Source organism: Montipora capricornis, chromosome 13 (assembly GCF_036669925.1).
Source record: "Montipora capricornis isolate CH-2021 chromosome 13, ASM3666992v2, whole genome shotgun sequence".
In the NCBI taxonomy this organism is placed as follows: domain Eukaryota; kingdom Metazoa; phylum Cnidaria; class Anthozoa; order Scleractinia; family Acroporidae; genus Montipora; species Montipora capricornis.
The window spans coordinates 47,478,828-47,493,724 of record NC_090895.1 but is presented as its reverse complement, the minus strand read 5'-3'; the positions used below and the strand labels follow the sequence as shown (position 1 = coordinate 47,493,724).

Sequence of the window (14,897 nt, the reverse complement as noted above, 5' to 3'; positions counted from 1 at the left end):
GAAACAGTTGGGATATTGGCCTCGGTATTTGGGAAATAGTGTCTGCTCCAGATACTCTGTAACTGAATTAGCGTCACTTTGTATACCGTAAGAAACTGAATTTTAAGAGTATGAAACTCAGTGAGTCTCAAGCAAATCTTGCATGATTACCGTTACCAAGTTTTTCGATCAGCCATTCTTAAGTTTGGTAAATTTAAGAAACCCTTAGGGTGTTCCAAACTGCATAATGTACAAAGTAAGACAAGAAAGAGCATAAATACAATTAGATGCAGATGTACGATATGCAAATTCAAAACTACATGTAACCTCTGTGTTGACAGTGGAAACAAGCTTGGTGCAGACTTTGAATAAAGGCTTTTCTCTGTCTACCCATTTTAATTCAGGGCCAGTGGTCTAGAGAAAATGGATAAAATGTTATTTTTTGAAATAAATGAAAAAGCTTGTTTAACAACCTCAGGAAACAGTCCCGCCCCACAGCTTCATGCAACCAGAAGTAAAAGATTACACACGTCATTCGATATGCATCTTGTTTCTCTGTCGTGCACTCCTTTGCTGAAATGAAATGTGTATATTATCCAATAATTTTTCGGTGCCTGTTTTACAAGGGACATAATTGTAATTTGTGATAATTGTAAATTAGCATAACTTGCTATTTTGTACATATCAGAGGCCTGGTGAGCCGTGTTAGGTGCGCAGTGGTTTGAGGGATTTAGGTTTGTAGTTTGATGTTAATTGGCTTTGTCATCTACAGTCAACCTTCGCCGCGTGCACAAGTCCACTTTCGTATAATGTATTGTTTTATTACACATAACATGATAATTTTATCCCATAAAGCTCATTTGTACAAATCTATACGCTTTATTTTCACATGTGGAAAAGGCTTATACAGCCAGTCAGAATGGCGTACAGCTATTTCACCTGTGGAAGTATAACCAATCAACGATAGCGTAAAGGCGTTTCCATGCCAATCACTCGTTCATCTCGTGCAAATCGTACTTTGTTATTGAATTAAATTAAATTTGCATTTGGTTCTATTGTTAGTGAGTTTTTGTTTCTAATTTGCGTTCAGAAAACTATTTTAACAAAAATTCTCGTCTTATGTTGTTTTTTGACACAAAGAACTCGTGAATAAAACCCCGTACGACGCACTTACTATGACGTAAACTATATATATCGCGCTGAAAAGAATGCTACATGCCTTCGTTAGGCTGTTTATGTTAACGTTCCTTTGCATTGTAAATAGTCAGTGTTTTTCAATAAGAATACCCTAGAACCCAAAGGGTAGTACCACTGCCTTGGTCGGAGGTACACTTTCCCCGGTTTTTTCCACCTGCTGGTTTTTAGGGGTTTACATCTCCGACCCTGATGTATTGCTCTTCTCTTTATAATAGGGTTGATGTATAAATGTTTTTGTACCCATTTCAATGCTAATAAATGGCACGATGGCTTGGCTAGGCAACGCACCTATACATCATCTTGCTAGAGTGTCCGGTTGAGAAGTGGAGGCAAAATGTGATTTTTACATCAAAAATCACTATTGCTAATTATTCATTTATTATCATCGTGTTATTATCATCACCATGGCAACTTACTTGGTCTTGCAAGCGTTTATTACTGGACAATAAGTTTGCAGGTTTCCACCTCTTGAAAAAGCCAGCGATCTTAATTAAAGTTTTGCCTCCAAAAATTTGAAATGCAAAAGTACACATAAAACACCGAGGTTTTTTTTTTATTATTATTTTACTATCAGGAACTTAATGCTTGTAAGGAGTGTTGGGCAAAATAGTTCCAGTATGTAGAAAATCGAAGCTGCGGCGGCTTTTTTCAAACTAATTTCAAATACACAAGCTTAGGCTATTCTTGAAAAATCTTACCATTTTCAATCCACCATAATAGGCAGACAAATAGCCACGAGGAGATTGGTTTCCTCTGTTTTGACTCTGAAGCAAGAACGATTACAAGTAAAGCTCGAGTCAAAACACAAATGTAAAGTTTGAGATAAATTTAAGACGCATAGTAAATTCGTTTACCAATATTATGAAATTAAAATGCGACCATTAGAGTTACTGGGCCATAATGTGCTTCACATTCGAGCTGCTGATCTCAAAGGGCCCTGGGCAACTTCAATGCACTGTAAACAAGCGTTCAACTCTACTAGTAACTTACACTGTTCCCTGCAGAACTGGCATCCAGGCATAACCAACTAAAATAAAAACGAAACAACAAAAAGATACAATTACAGCCGCCTGTCCATTAAAGTGTGCAACACTGTTACTCACCTCCTCGTAATTAAGTGTTTTCCCCCTGCTAATTTCGTACATCTTCACAATTAAAATTTAAAAAATGTAGGTGTGTTTTTTATGTTTGTTTGTTTTTGGGGGGGGGAGGGGGGGGATAAAATTCTCAAACTATACACCACAATGATGAATGCCCTTACAACGATCCAAGAAAACACACAAAAAAGGCTGCGCGACTAAAGCCACTCGGCAAAAGAAAGGCGGTGAGAGAACTTCTCTTCATCAATCGGCCTTCATCGTTTTATGCCAAGAAGAGAATCCTCATTAATCATTACGTAAGGTCTGGAATTCCTTTCTATTAAACCTGTGAAACGATTGAAATGCAAAGATATTTTATGTGTATATATCGACGATGATGACCCGGGAATACTCGCAAAATATCGGAGTTCTCCGAACAGGAGTCGAACCAAACAACCTTTCGATTTCCGAATGTCTACCGCAGATCTACAGAAGACTCGTTGGACCTTGGCAATTATTAAACTAGGTTCAGTAGACGTAAGTTCTTAAAAGTCCTCTCTTGTTCGGGCTTTCAAGACCTCAGAGAATGCGTTCCACAGCACCACTGACCTGGTGTCTCTATGGGCGCCGGTTTTCCCTTGTATGATCCGGTTCCAGTGCTACTTTTGGTCTGCTCGCAGGCGATGTGTTGAAATGTGAAAAACACATGATGCTTCTCTGTTAGTTGAGTCGGGAGCTTGATTTTACCCTGTGAGCAAATAAGCGTGTTGTAACGTGAAATATAAATAATGAGGCTAAATGAAAGGTTTCCAAAGGCAACGTTAGAATTAGAGATACTGCTAACCAGAAATGTGACGCTGCTCCCATTGACAAGTATAAAAAGTGGTACTGAGCATTCCACTAACTGCCTCCTCAGAGTGACAGAAGCCCGGACATAAATTGTGGCGGGGTAACCTCCGATCGAACCCTTTTTTTCCCTCAATTTTTCATTGGTTCTCAAACATCAGCGAGTAAAGGCACCGCAAGCAACCCCTGTCATCCCATTATATTTTGCGACATCTACGGATCAACCCTACCCATGGATGAGATCTCAAAAGGGATAAACCATCACACGATTCCATTAAAAATGGTACTACTACAATCATCAGGAACACGTCATCTGAGAAAGGCAAATTTCTATAGACTGGCAACTCCATTTAGGTCAGGAACATTTAGAAATGACAAATCGCTATTTTTACCAAAATTGCTTGTAATCTCGCAATCTGATTGGCTAATTTGCTGTTGTTGATAAGAGTCTTTATTATATATCTCAGATAGTACGCGCGCTGTAATTGGCTAAATTAGCGGGCCGTATTCTACAGTACGGCCCGCTGTACGGCCCGCTAAATTTAAAATTTCGATAAAACATCATCTAGCGAGTTTTTCTTGTCATTTCTGTTGCATAAACTTAAACTGAAAACTGTTTGAATCTTGCAAGCAACTATTTCAAACTTAACAGCCAAGAAGATTTAGTTTTTGGAATTTTGGCACGGCAATCTTTGTGGCAGTTGAGCCTTCCGCTTGACTTTGACTAGTTTCCTTGCCCGCACGCCGGATTAACCTCAGAGATATAATAAATATCTTACTAACCTCGTTTTCTCGGTCCGTACTGTAAGTTACGGATCCTCGTTTTTTCCCGTTGATTTATGGCCCGCGCGCTTCGCGCTTGGGCCATAAATCAACGGGAAAAAACTCGGTCCGTAACTTACAGTACGGACCTCGAACTCGGTTAGTAAGAGGTATAGACAACGCTGCTCGCGTCATGCTCGCGTCAATTTGTCACGAAATGCAATAGCCAATCAGGAACGCTCATTTTGTAAAATAAACCAATCATATTGCTAGAAAGTTATAGACAACGCTTGCTCTTTCTTTGTGTCATGATTTTGGTCACGCTCTGAAATAAACACTTCTTTGGCCTTGAATATTGTGCTAAAAAAAACCAATTGAAAGTGATTCAGCGTTGTCTGTACTCTTATCGACAACGATATTCGTCATCACAGTGGTCACAATTTGTTGTGGACTCACTTGTCTGCGCCTCGTGAGTCCACAACATTTTGACCACTGTGATGACGAATATCGTTGCCGATAAGAGTCCAGACAACGCTGAACCACTTTCGATTTGTTAATTCTATTTTAGTTGCAATCTTTTAAAATAGAGCACAAGTGTTGCAATAATGTGGAAGACTTCAAGTCATTAGAGCGAGTTTCAATCGAGTGCCGTAAAACCAAAACCAACGTAATTACTTTGGCCAATCATAAAGGAAGGAAACAATCCAGTAAACCAATCAAAACTCGACACAAAGCGCAGGAAAATGTGAACGCGCGAGCCACGATTGGTTTTGGTTTCACTTCTAATTGGTCGAAAAAAGGGCGCGAGAACTTGAGGGGAACCAATTCAAACGTTGGTTTCTTTAAGTGAGGAGTAACCGGACTACCCAGACGAGAAACCGCTTGAAGCAGAGAAGGGAACCAACAAATTCGATTCGGTTCCGGCAATCGAAACTTAAACAAACAACGATAGGTGGCAAATACTCTCACCATTGCCCCAGCACTACCCCTTGGAGAGGAAGATAGAGATAATAAAAAAAGGCTCCAACATTCCTCTAACCTTCTGGACAAAGGACGTGTGGAGAAGGTGTATCTGAACCTAACAAACAGAGACTGACTGACCTCTTCATAAAATGTGGGGTTTGTACAGTGATGGACCACAGCTGCGTATGCGTGTGTAGTGAATCCAGGACTTCCTTTCTTCTTGTAAATACACTACAAAACCAACAGTTCACTCAACAGTTGCAAAAATCCATTCATACAATAGAAAGCTTACGGTGACAACAACTGGTACGACAATGTAGCATACAGAAGGTGATCCGCAAGTACAGCTGTACAATATACACCAAAGTATGGTCTGAATTCCACTGAGTGCACACAGTTATAGAAGTTCGAGAACTCCTCGTCAAGTGCTCTGTTCACGTGCACTCTCCCACAGACTATTAAATTTGGTCATTTTATACGAAGTTGCGATGCAGAGCTAGGTCAGAAAACTTCTTTCTTTTCTATACTGGTATTGCCATTGTCATCGTCTTTTTCTTTGCATAAGCGCCTACATATGCGTAGTAAAGAGTTCGATACCGGCTGTCCGAAGTGTCGTACGGGTACGAAACCTGCTATGTGACAATATTTCAGCACAGTCTCGATCCCTACAACCACACAATAATCCCCAGGAAGTGAAAAGTAAAATGGTCAAAGATTTTAGTTATCTTCAGAGGTCGCGAATGTTCGTCATCAGAATCCCTAAATTCAATCTTAACGGAAATGTTTCTGGCCTACCGGGGGATAAAAAATATACCATACAAGTTTTCTGCGAAATTTCGCTTATCGAAGCCAACAAAGTATTACTTAACTTAACCTTAATCAGGAAAACCTCTTTCGAATCTACTTTCAACACACTAATTTACATGTAAATTAGTGTGCTGAAAGTAGACGAAAATATGTTTTTCCGACGTCAATTCAAGTTGCACTTGTATTTTTACATGTACACGCAAAAATGCGCTCAACAAACATCGTTACAAGTTATTGCCACGAGAATCCGACTTGTAATTACAGGTGTAGCGTTACACCTGTACAATTTGGTACGTGTAAAATTCAATAAAAGTTTTACTGGAGTCCGACTTGTGTCTTTACAAACGTCCAAATAATAATAGTTAATTGTTATTAATTATTACAAGTGCAAATTACAAGTCTTAAGTTACTTGTAAGATTAACATACGACTTGTAGGAAACGTATTCCCAAAAGTCATCGTCGAGCGAAGGAGAACTTGATGAGCCATTGAGTCACCGAGCTATTCGGCACCCTGGAATATTTGAGGAAAGACGGTTGTTTGACCTCCAAAATCCACGAGAATTGCGGGAGAAATATCGCCTCTGTCGAAGCATTCGAGTATTTACTTGCAGCACTGGGCAAGCAGCTTGAACAAATAAACCTCGTGCAGCTGCAACTTAAACATGTAGTCTCCAAGCGTATTCAAGTTACGTTACAATCGTAAAGCGACAGTTGTACATTACAATTGTATCGTGAACCGGGCTACACGTGTAAATTTAGAAAATCTTCTATTGAATTTATTAATTTACAAGTTGGACTTTACACGCGTAATTTACACGAGTAAAAACTAGACGTGTAGCTTTATTTTTTTATTGAATTCACAAGTAATAAAAGTGACTATACAAATTAAAGTCTACTTATCTTTCATTCTCCATGTTAGATACTTATAATAATGATTGGGAGGCAGAAATTTAGAATTTGAATGATAAGATTCTGCGCGGTCGGAAGTATTCGTTTATTCACACTCCAGTTGGTTTTTTTTTTATTTTATTGTTTTGGGCAGTTTGTGAGCAACATTGAGAACATAAAAGATGCCAAATCATCTTTCGGTTTTTATGAATGGCTTCGAAAGCATAATAAACCCTTTATTCCTCAGAATGTTCTTTTAGCGAGTAGTTAATCAGGGCTTGAAATTGCGACCAATATAGTCGCATTTGCGACTGAATTTTCTCCCTTTGCCCTTTCCAAACAAAAGTGTTACCACTTTGAAAGTGGGGTGCCTGTGAACTTGCTTGATTTCTGAGCGCACTTCCGCTATCAACAAAACATACATTTTACATTTACATTTAGAATCCAAATTTACCTTGGAGAAAACCTTTTGGTTACTGTAGTTGAGTGAAAGTGGATAAACATAGAGGTTATTAACGTAGGCAGTGTGTGGATGAGCGGCCTCTGGGCATGATTGACAGAATTCCTCCACCTCAACTGTTGGCCGAATGACTCCACATGATTCATCCCACGGTTTTATGGGAAGCAGTGATGACGTCAGACAATCTGTCAACAAAAAATAAGTATGTCTCGATAGTCGTCGTTGCAAAGTACAGCAACGATGCAGCTCAACAAGGTCGGACCGTGAGCATACTAAGGCGTCTCTGGCAGCCGCTATACGGTCCATGCATGACCTTAGAGCACAGCTTACAGCCAGGCGGAATCAGCTGTAAACTGGTTTTTGCTGAGGGAGAAAAACTGGGGAACCCGGAGAAAAACCCTCGAAGTGGAGAAGAGAACCAACACAAACTCAACACAAACTCAACCCACTCGAATCGAACCCGTGCCACAATGGTGGGAGGTGAGTGCACTCACCACCGCGCCAACCCTGCAAGGCAATTTCATCGCTAATTAATAAAATGGTGTTGGTGTTATTTCCCTTTTAAATGATGGATTTTTTGGTTTGTTTATCACTACGAAAAAAGTGAAGTGATCTTCGCACTCATCTGGTCAACATAAGCAACTGCCATTTATAGACACCAGAAAATTTCAGGTGGCTTCATCGGGATTTCAACCCATGACCTCTGCGATGCCAGTGCGATGCTCTACAAACTGAGCTATAAAAATACCACATCACTGCTAAAACAGTTGAGCTAGGATCCCTTCTAGTACAAATCAGTGCACGCCTTTTCAATGGAAGCCCCGCTTCGACTACGTATGAATGGCCGTGTGATATACATTTAAGGTACATACCAATTGGACAAGGTTTTTGAAGTAAAGTAAACGTCTTTTGTTTTTAAATTAACGCATCCATAACATGAATCTCCAGGTGCAAACGGAGATGCTCGTGAGATCTTTTTCTAATGTTATCAGCGAATTTGTAGCATTTCTTAGAATAGTGACCCTTCCATTACAGATTCTTTTTGACGTCAAAACCTACAGAAATTCCACTTCAGCTCCATACTTTCTTTTCTGTTTGGATTTGTTGTGAGCCTCCTGTTGCTTTGTTTTTTCAGTCATGCTCAAAATGGTCACAAAAGACTCGATCCCAAATGACAGGGTTCGTGCTGCATTTTGTATATAAAATTCCAGGAGTATTCAAGGAGTTTTCAAGAACCAGAAATTGAGTTTTCAAGGAGTATACAAATTATTTGTAAGGAGATTTCTATATGCCATACATCGTGTTTCAGTGTTTTCTTTGCTTTTCAAGTCCCCTTGAAGTCCAAAATTAAATTCCAGGGCTTTTCAAGCACTTCAAGGAGTAGCACGAACCCTGAAATGATGTCCCTTTGTTTTTTTAGTTGATAGTCTGGGACAACAGCCATGCTGAAGAAACTCTCCCAATTGATGTCCCCTGTCTTCAGTCTTTCATTACAATTTATAATTTATAATAAGATCTACAATGCATGCATTTTGATTTGTTCTCACCCTATGCTCTTCTAGGGGACAGACACAGTTGATGTCATCATCAAAAACGTACGTTTAATTCTTTATATAAAACAAATAGATTCCAATGATGATGTCACGGTTGCCACATGTATCTTTTCCATAATAAATCACAGATACCATCAAAATGTAGAAAGAACAAAAAGAATGGCACACAAGGCGATAGTCGAGTGTGTTGTTCATCACTGTAAATACTGCTCTTAAAATTCCAAAACAAACATGACAAAATGAAAAGAAACGAGCAGAGACAAAATGAGAAACACCCAAACGAAAATAAAGAAAGCAATAATTAATTCCAGTTTAATCAAATCTTTCCACTCTCATTTTGATAATTATTGTTTCTGTCATTAATTTCTGGTCACAATGGCTCTAAACTTACGTGACACTATAATTTGTCAGCAGTTTAATCATTTCATCATCACTAAGCTTTTCCCTGTCCTGCAAAACAAAAAAGCCTAAATTTAAGGATCAAAGGAACCCTAAAATACATGTACATTCAAAGCCGCTTCATCCTCTGTCCATGAGAGAATCTGAACAATTACTATGGCCATTTACTCTGAGCGTAAGTTTTGGATTTCAATTTCCACCATTACCCGTGTTCAAAACTGACCAATTGGACCTCAGAGGGTTGGATCCAGGAAAAAGTGACGCCAAAGGCTCACTCTGTAGCTTAAAATTTCAGCGTGCGAATGCAGCTTATCATATATGCAAAAGGCAAGTTTAAAAGTCTGAAAGTCCAAAACTCCCGCATTGCATTTTAATTCTCTGGCATACACACACATTGCATTATTAAACTAGAGAGCCTTTGACGTCATTTTTCTCCTCGATACAGCTCTCTCAAGAACTCAAGTAAATTTAGTAATGGCAGACCATTAAATAGCAAAATTCCAGTTAAAATAATCAGGTGTCTTTTGAAATCAAGGCTTAAAAGTTTGGTCGCTTAGTGCTTAGTTAACATAGTTTTGAAATCCAAAGAAAAATAAGAATTGATATTTTGGTCACAGGGTCACTTCATGTTCTTTCTTTAAGTGCCAAAAAAAGGGGCAACTTGTGTGGGCAAGATAGCAGTTGCTCAATAGAAGTTTTCCTGTTACAGTTGTACATGCATACATGTATTCTGATTTAAGAAGCGAATGAGGAATAAAGGTGTTCATTCAAACAACATCAACAACGAAAAGACTGCCAACCTGTTTGTAAATTGATGAAATCTCACTGCTGTCCAGTTCCCCCTCAGTATTGAACAATGGTCTAAAAAGAGAAAGCAAAACAAAGAAACATGAAAATTTTATGCATTTTAACAATACTGAAGTCAGGGACCACGCCCTTCTAGTAGGTTTTCAACAAAAGCAGTAACAAACTCGATTATTTAAAGGGACACATACTTAAGCAAAGTAAGTGCCCATCATTCTCCTTTCTTTGGATACAAAATTGAACTTTAGGTGAGAATGCAATTCAAAACCAAAACCTAATGGTTAATTCCATCCTTGTTAGTGTATGTTAACCCTGAGAACATTTGAAAATACTCAGGATAACAAAATGGGACATAACATGACTCAACTACTAATCAAAACAAAAGAGGGCAACTTTGGTAGCTCAGCAAGCAGTGGCAAAAAGGTTGAGACACTGAATTGAAAATTCACCTCTTCTTCCTAAAATCCCTTTCCCGTTCAAAAGAAAAGTCCCTTATCCGATATGACTCAGTTCGTGCATAAGGTAAAGGTAAAGGTACAGGTTATTTAACGTCGGAAGTTCCTTTACTCTCTAGAGGGTATTCTCCCAGGAAGCCAACGGTGCGCTCATTTTACCCCCCTCTTTCCATCAGTGCTCTGTTTTAAGGGTATTTAAAGCTACTTAGGCTACACTGAAAGAAAAGAAGTCGAAAGAAGGATGTGAGATCCGGGGATCGAACTCGGGACCTTATGCACCAAGGCCGCGCACTAGTACAAATGTAACCGACTGTGCCAGTAGCCACCCTTGCTCCTTAAAATATTGGACAAGTTTCCTCTATCTAGCCTCCATACATGTCCAAAATACACAAGCTAAGTCTGGTTATAATGTTTCATGCTGTTGACAATCTATCTCACCAAACAAAAACAGAACAAAATCCTTAACCCTTTCAGGCCCGATAGTGCCAAATGGCACTTATAGATTTTACTCTGTCTAACGCCAGACGATTTTACTCGTCAATGGGGAACCCCTCGGGCCTGAAAGGGTTAAGCTAACAGCATCCAAAAACTATGTCCCCGTTTAAACAGTGCCAACGTATACCTTCTGGTCATAAGTAGCGCTAAAAATTAATACAGTACTGTTCTATGCTTCATTGATAAGGCGTTTGACTAAAATACAGTTGTACATTGTAAAGTTGTATGACCTGACTTCTGATGATGGGGTCACCTTTACCAAATAGTTGATTCAACTCAATTTGTGTATAATTTATTAGCTAACCCTCTTAACCAAAAGGACGAGAAGATCTGGCTATTTTTGGTTGTGGTAACAAAATGAAGTTATTTCTCATCAGTTATTTAGAGACACCAAGTGTCGGTTTGCCTAGAGTTGACAACCCACAACTTCCTGCACTAGTAAGTTTGATGTTCTAACTAAAGAGCCACCTACATTGTGCTTCAGAGTTGGTGTGATGTCTGTAATGAATTTTACCAACTTAATAAAATTAACGTAGATGTAGATATAGACTCACCTCGCAGTCCATCCGAATGGCATGCCGTATTGTCCAAGGCTCTTGCAGCAGATTTCAGCTAGTTTGTGTGCTTTCTGTGAAGCTTTTTTGGTGTCTCCAGACTTGAGGTATGCTTCAACAAAGGAACCGATACTGCCCTGTAAGACTTTCTCTATTCTGACCACCAAATAAACCTCTTGGTTGGGATCAGTTATGGAGAATATTGCCTAATCAAATATCAATAACACAGAAACACCTCATTAATTTTTGATTGATCACGTTAGATGCTGCTACATGTATATTGTGTTGGTAAATTTACAGACTCTTGAAGTTTCATTGTTTGAGTTGTCAAGACAAATACAGATTTTACTCTGTCTTAAGCCAGATGATTAATTTTAGTTGTCAATGGGAGACGCTTCAGGGTTAGAAAGCCCAATTTCCAGTAAGACAAGCACTGGTCCATAAATTTACATGTAGGCACAACACTTAAGCCTAGCTTTCATATGTCGGGAAAATCTCAGACGATTGGGGATTTCGCAGTTTCGCAAGCATCTAACTAATGAAAACCATAAATCGCAGACATCCCCGATAATTCTGGGATGGTTGGGGATGAATCGGGAAAATATGCATGCCCTAATAATTATTATGCTAGGGTGTCTTGAATTCCCATTTCCTGATCCCCCATTTTATTTTAATTTATTACCTTCCTGGGACAGCTGTACTCCACCTCCTGACTTTCAAACTCACTGTGGTTAACATTGTCATTTGTGTGACCATTCTCAATCAGGTCTGATCCTCGAAGCATGTCTATTGTAGATCCATCATTGAGATCACAGTGAAAATCCTCAGAAATTTTGATTCCCTTTTTGGCATCAAACAAAGAAATAGAAATAAAAAATGGTTCAATGTTAACTTCATTTCCATTGGCTACAGCTCTCAACAAACGAAACTTGAGATCCTCACATTCCACCACCACACGCATACAAACACTTCTGCGTCAATCCTCGCATCATCATAATTTACACAGGTACCATTATTATCCAAGTCATGGACGAGAGAAAAGAGTGTCTTTCTTCCATCCTTCCTTCTCTTTGCATTCAACACCTCTGTTTCTTTGGAAAATTCAAGAAGTTCTGGATGCTTACTACCCTTAAGACTTTCTCGCAAAGACTGATGGAGTTTTGGCCCTTTTAATTTGCCAATCACACTGAAAGGTGAAGTCTTTGCACCCGTGTCCATATCAATTCCCGTAACTTTACACAATGCTGTTATCCATGAGTCCATTTCAGACTGGCTGTCAGCAACCAAACTGTACATTTTGTCTTGGATGCCGGGATGTGAAGCTCAAAACCATACATTCGTCCTTTTATCCCCTGAAAAGATGTAACAAAGACAAAAATTAATAATCATAAGTGACCGTCCAGGTGAAAAGGATGCTTAACCAAAAAGCGTTTCGAGTATGTTTGTGTTTGAAATGCGTTTGATACACGTTTGAAACTGTTTGAAATGCATTTGAAACTGTTTGAAACCCAAGGTGTTTGAAACGAAGGAAAAGGTGTTTATTTGTGTTTGAAACGCCAACCTGTGCTACATCTGTCAACAGTGAACATAATTACAGTATTACTTTCACAGCAAATTATTTTAGAAGAGAATGCATTGAGTAATAATTATTTTCCGTTTCATTTGTTTCTTAAAAGTACCCTTTTGTTTTATTGAAGCTTACCGGTTATGAATTAATCAGAAAACAACGTGGCCGAGGAGCATATATTGCTGGCGAAAAAATGACATAGTGTTTAAAGTAAGGAGCGAGAATTCCGCATAAACTGCTTTGACACCTTGTGGGTTGTTGTGTGAAATAACAGTGGCGTTAAATTTGATCATGGAAACATAGTCATGGAAACATTGTCTGCATTGCCAGTGACATTTCAATGCATAAAACGTGGCTTTGCATGTAAAAGTGTGCATGAAACAAAATCAGCTGGAAAAATACCAGCAACTCCGAAGCCATTTGCGTGACTACAAAGCTTACCCTCGGGAGAATCAGGCTGTGTCGAAAAGTGGGACGTGGACGCGGGGACAGGGGACGTGGGGACATGGGGACTCGGGGATGTGGGGACATGTAGATGCTGGGACGTGGGGACTCGGCAACACATTTTTGAAGTACATGTACAGAATTTCAGAAATGGGAGAACATCCCCAAAAAAGTTGAATTGCTTATGGTATTTTGCAAAAATGATCAACTGTATGCTTTTCAAGTACCACCTAAATACACAGCGAAATTCAAAAATTGGATTCTCAAGAAGTCATTCTCGCCACCCGTCACAGAGCTCGACTGTGAAACAAAGCAGAAGACCTAATGGCCCATTGCTGACACTGCAGCTGAAATTTCACGTTGCAGCATTTGTTGTTGTTGTTGTTGTTGTTGCACAAAAACTTGACCCTTATGACTTCTTCTCTGTAACTGAAGTTTAAATATCCTGCCAATGTCCCTTGTAGAACCAGACATATGTAAATGCTATGTAAAGTTTATCACATAACTATGTTGAGCTATATAAAGGCTATTTCCTGCTCCTTACTTGCTATGTAATAACTATGTCACTTGCTACATTACATAGTTCAGTCTGTGTAAAGCATATTATGCCATTACTATTGCAATACTATTTAAAGGTCACATAGCTCAACCTCGTTCCCAGGGTCTCTCTTCTCTGCCTCCATTGTCGTTGGAGGAAGAGAAGAGAGACCCTGGGAACGAGGTTGCACATAGCTATCAAATAGCTATATAAACACTATTGAAAATCTTCACATAGTTTTTAAATACAACTGTAGCTACAGGTATATATTGACTATGTTACAATGTATCTGAAGTCCAAGTTATACTTTTCACTTACATGGTAAATGCATACTATGTTTTTGGTATGTGATTGTAAAGCATAGTTTTTACATAGCACATCAAATGAAGAAAAGTTTACATTGCTTAAATTACATACTGCTATCTATTTCCTATGGCTTCCTATGCATTTGCTATGTATTGGGATGAAATAGTTTTTACATATCGCACCCACATAAACAACCAGGAGTGTAATATTTCCATATACTTTACATACTGCTATCTATTTCCTATGTTGAAGTAAAGGCTTGCTATAATTATTTACTATGTCTTGGGGTAAAATAGTTTTTACATAGCACTTACTAAACAAAAAACATGAAAAAACCTTACATAGACTTTATATACTGCTATCTATTGCCTATGCTTTGGACCTGTACTGCACCAACTAAAACAAACCAGGAGTAAAAATTTACATAGACTCTACATACTGGTATCTATTTCCTATGTAAAAGCAAAGGCCTGCTGTATATAATTTACTATGCCTTTGGGTAAAATAGTCTTTACATAGCACTCACTAAAAGAAAAAAAAACAGGAATAAAAATCCACATAGAATTTACCTACTACATCTATTTCCTACATGTGTTATAAACATAGAAATTAAGCAAATTCCTAGGATTTCCAAATTATGCCATTAGCAAAACTCAGTGAGTTGGAACTCTTGGAAATTTTTGGGAATTGAAAGCTAAAAGGGCACTGTGGACTAGGAATTTATGGGAATCTTTAGGAATTCCATTCAATAATTCAACTTGAGGGTCACTTGAGTGAGTTGAAATTCTTGAGAACTTTGT

At 38.7% G+C, this 14,897-nt stretch overlaps 1 pseudogene; it reads right to left on the bottom strand.

Annotated features, from left to right (window-relative positions):
* Positions 1 to 13,936, bottom strand: part of LOC138030901 (dedicator of cytokinesis protein 9-like) — a 43,925-nt pseudogene extending 29,989 nt beyond the window's left edge.
* Between the last annotated feature and the right edge of the window lie 961 nt (positions 13,937 to 14,897).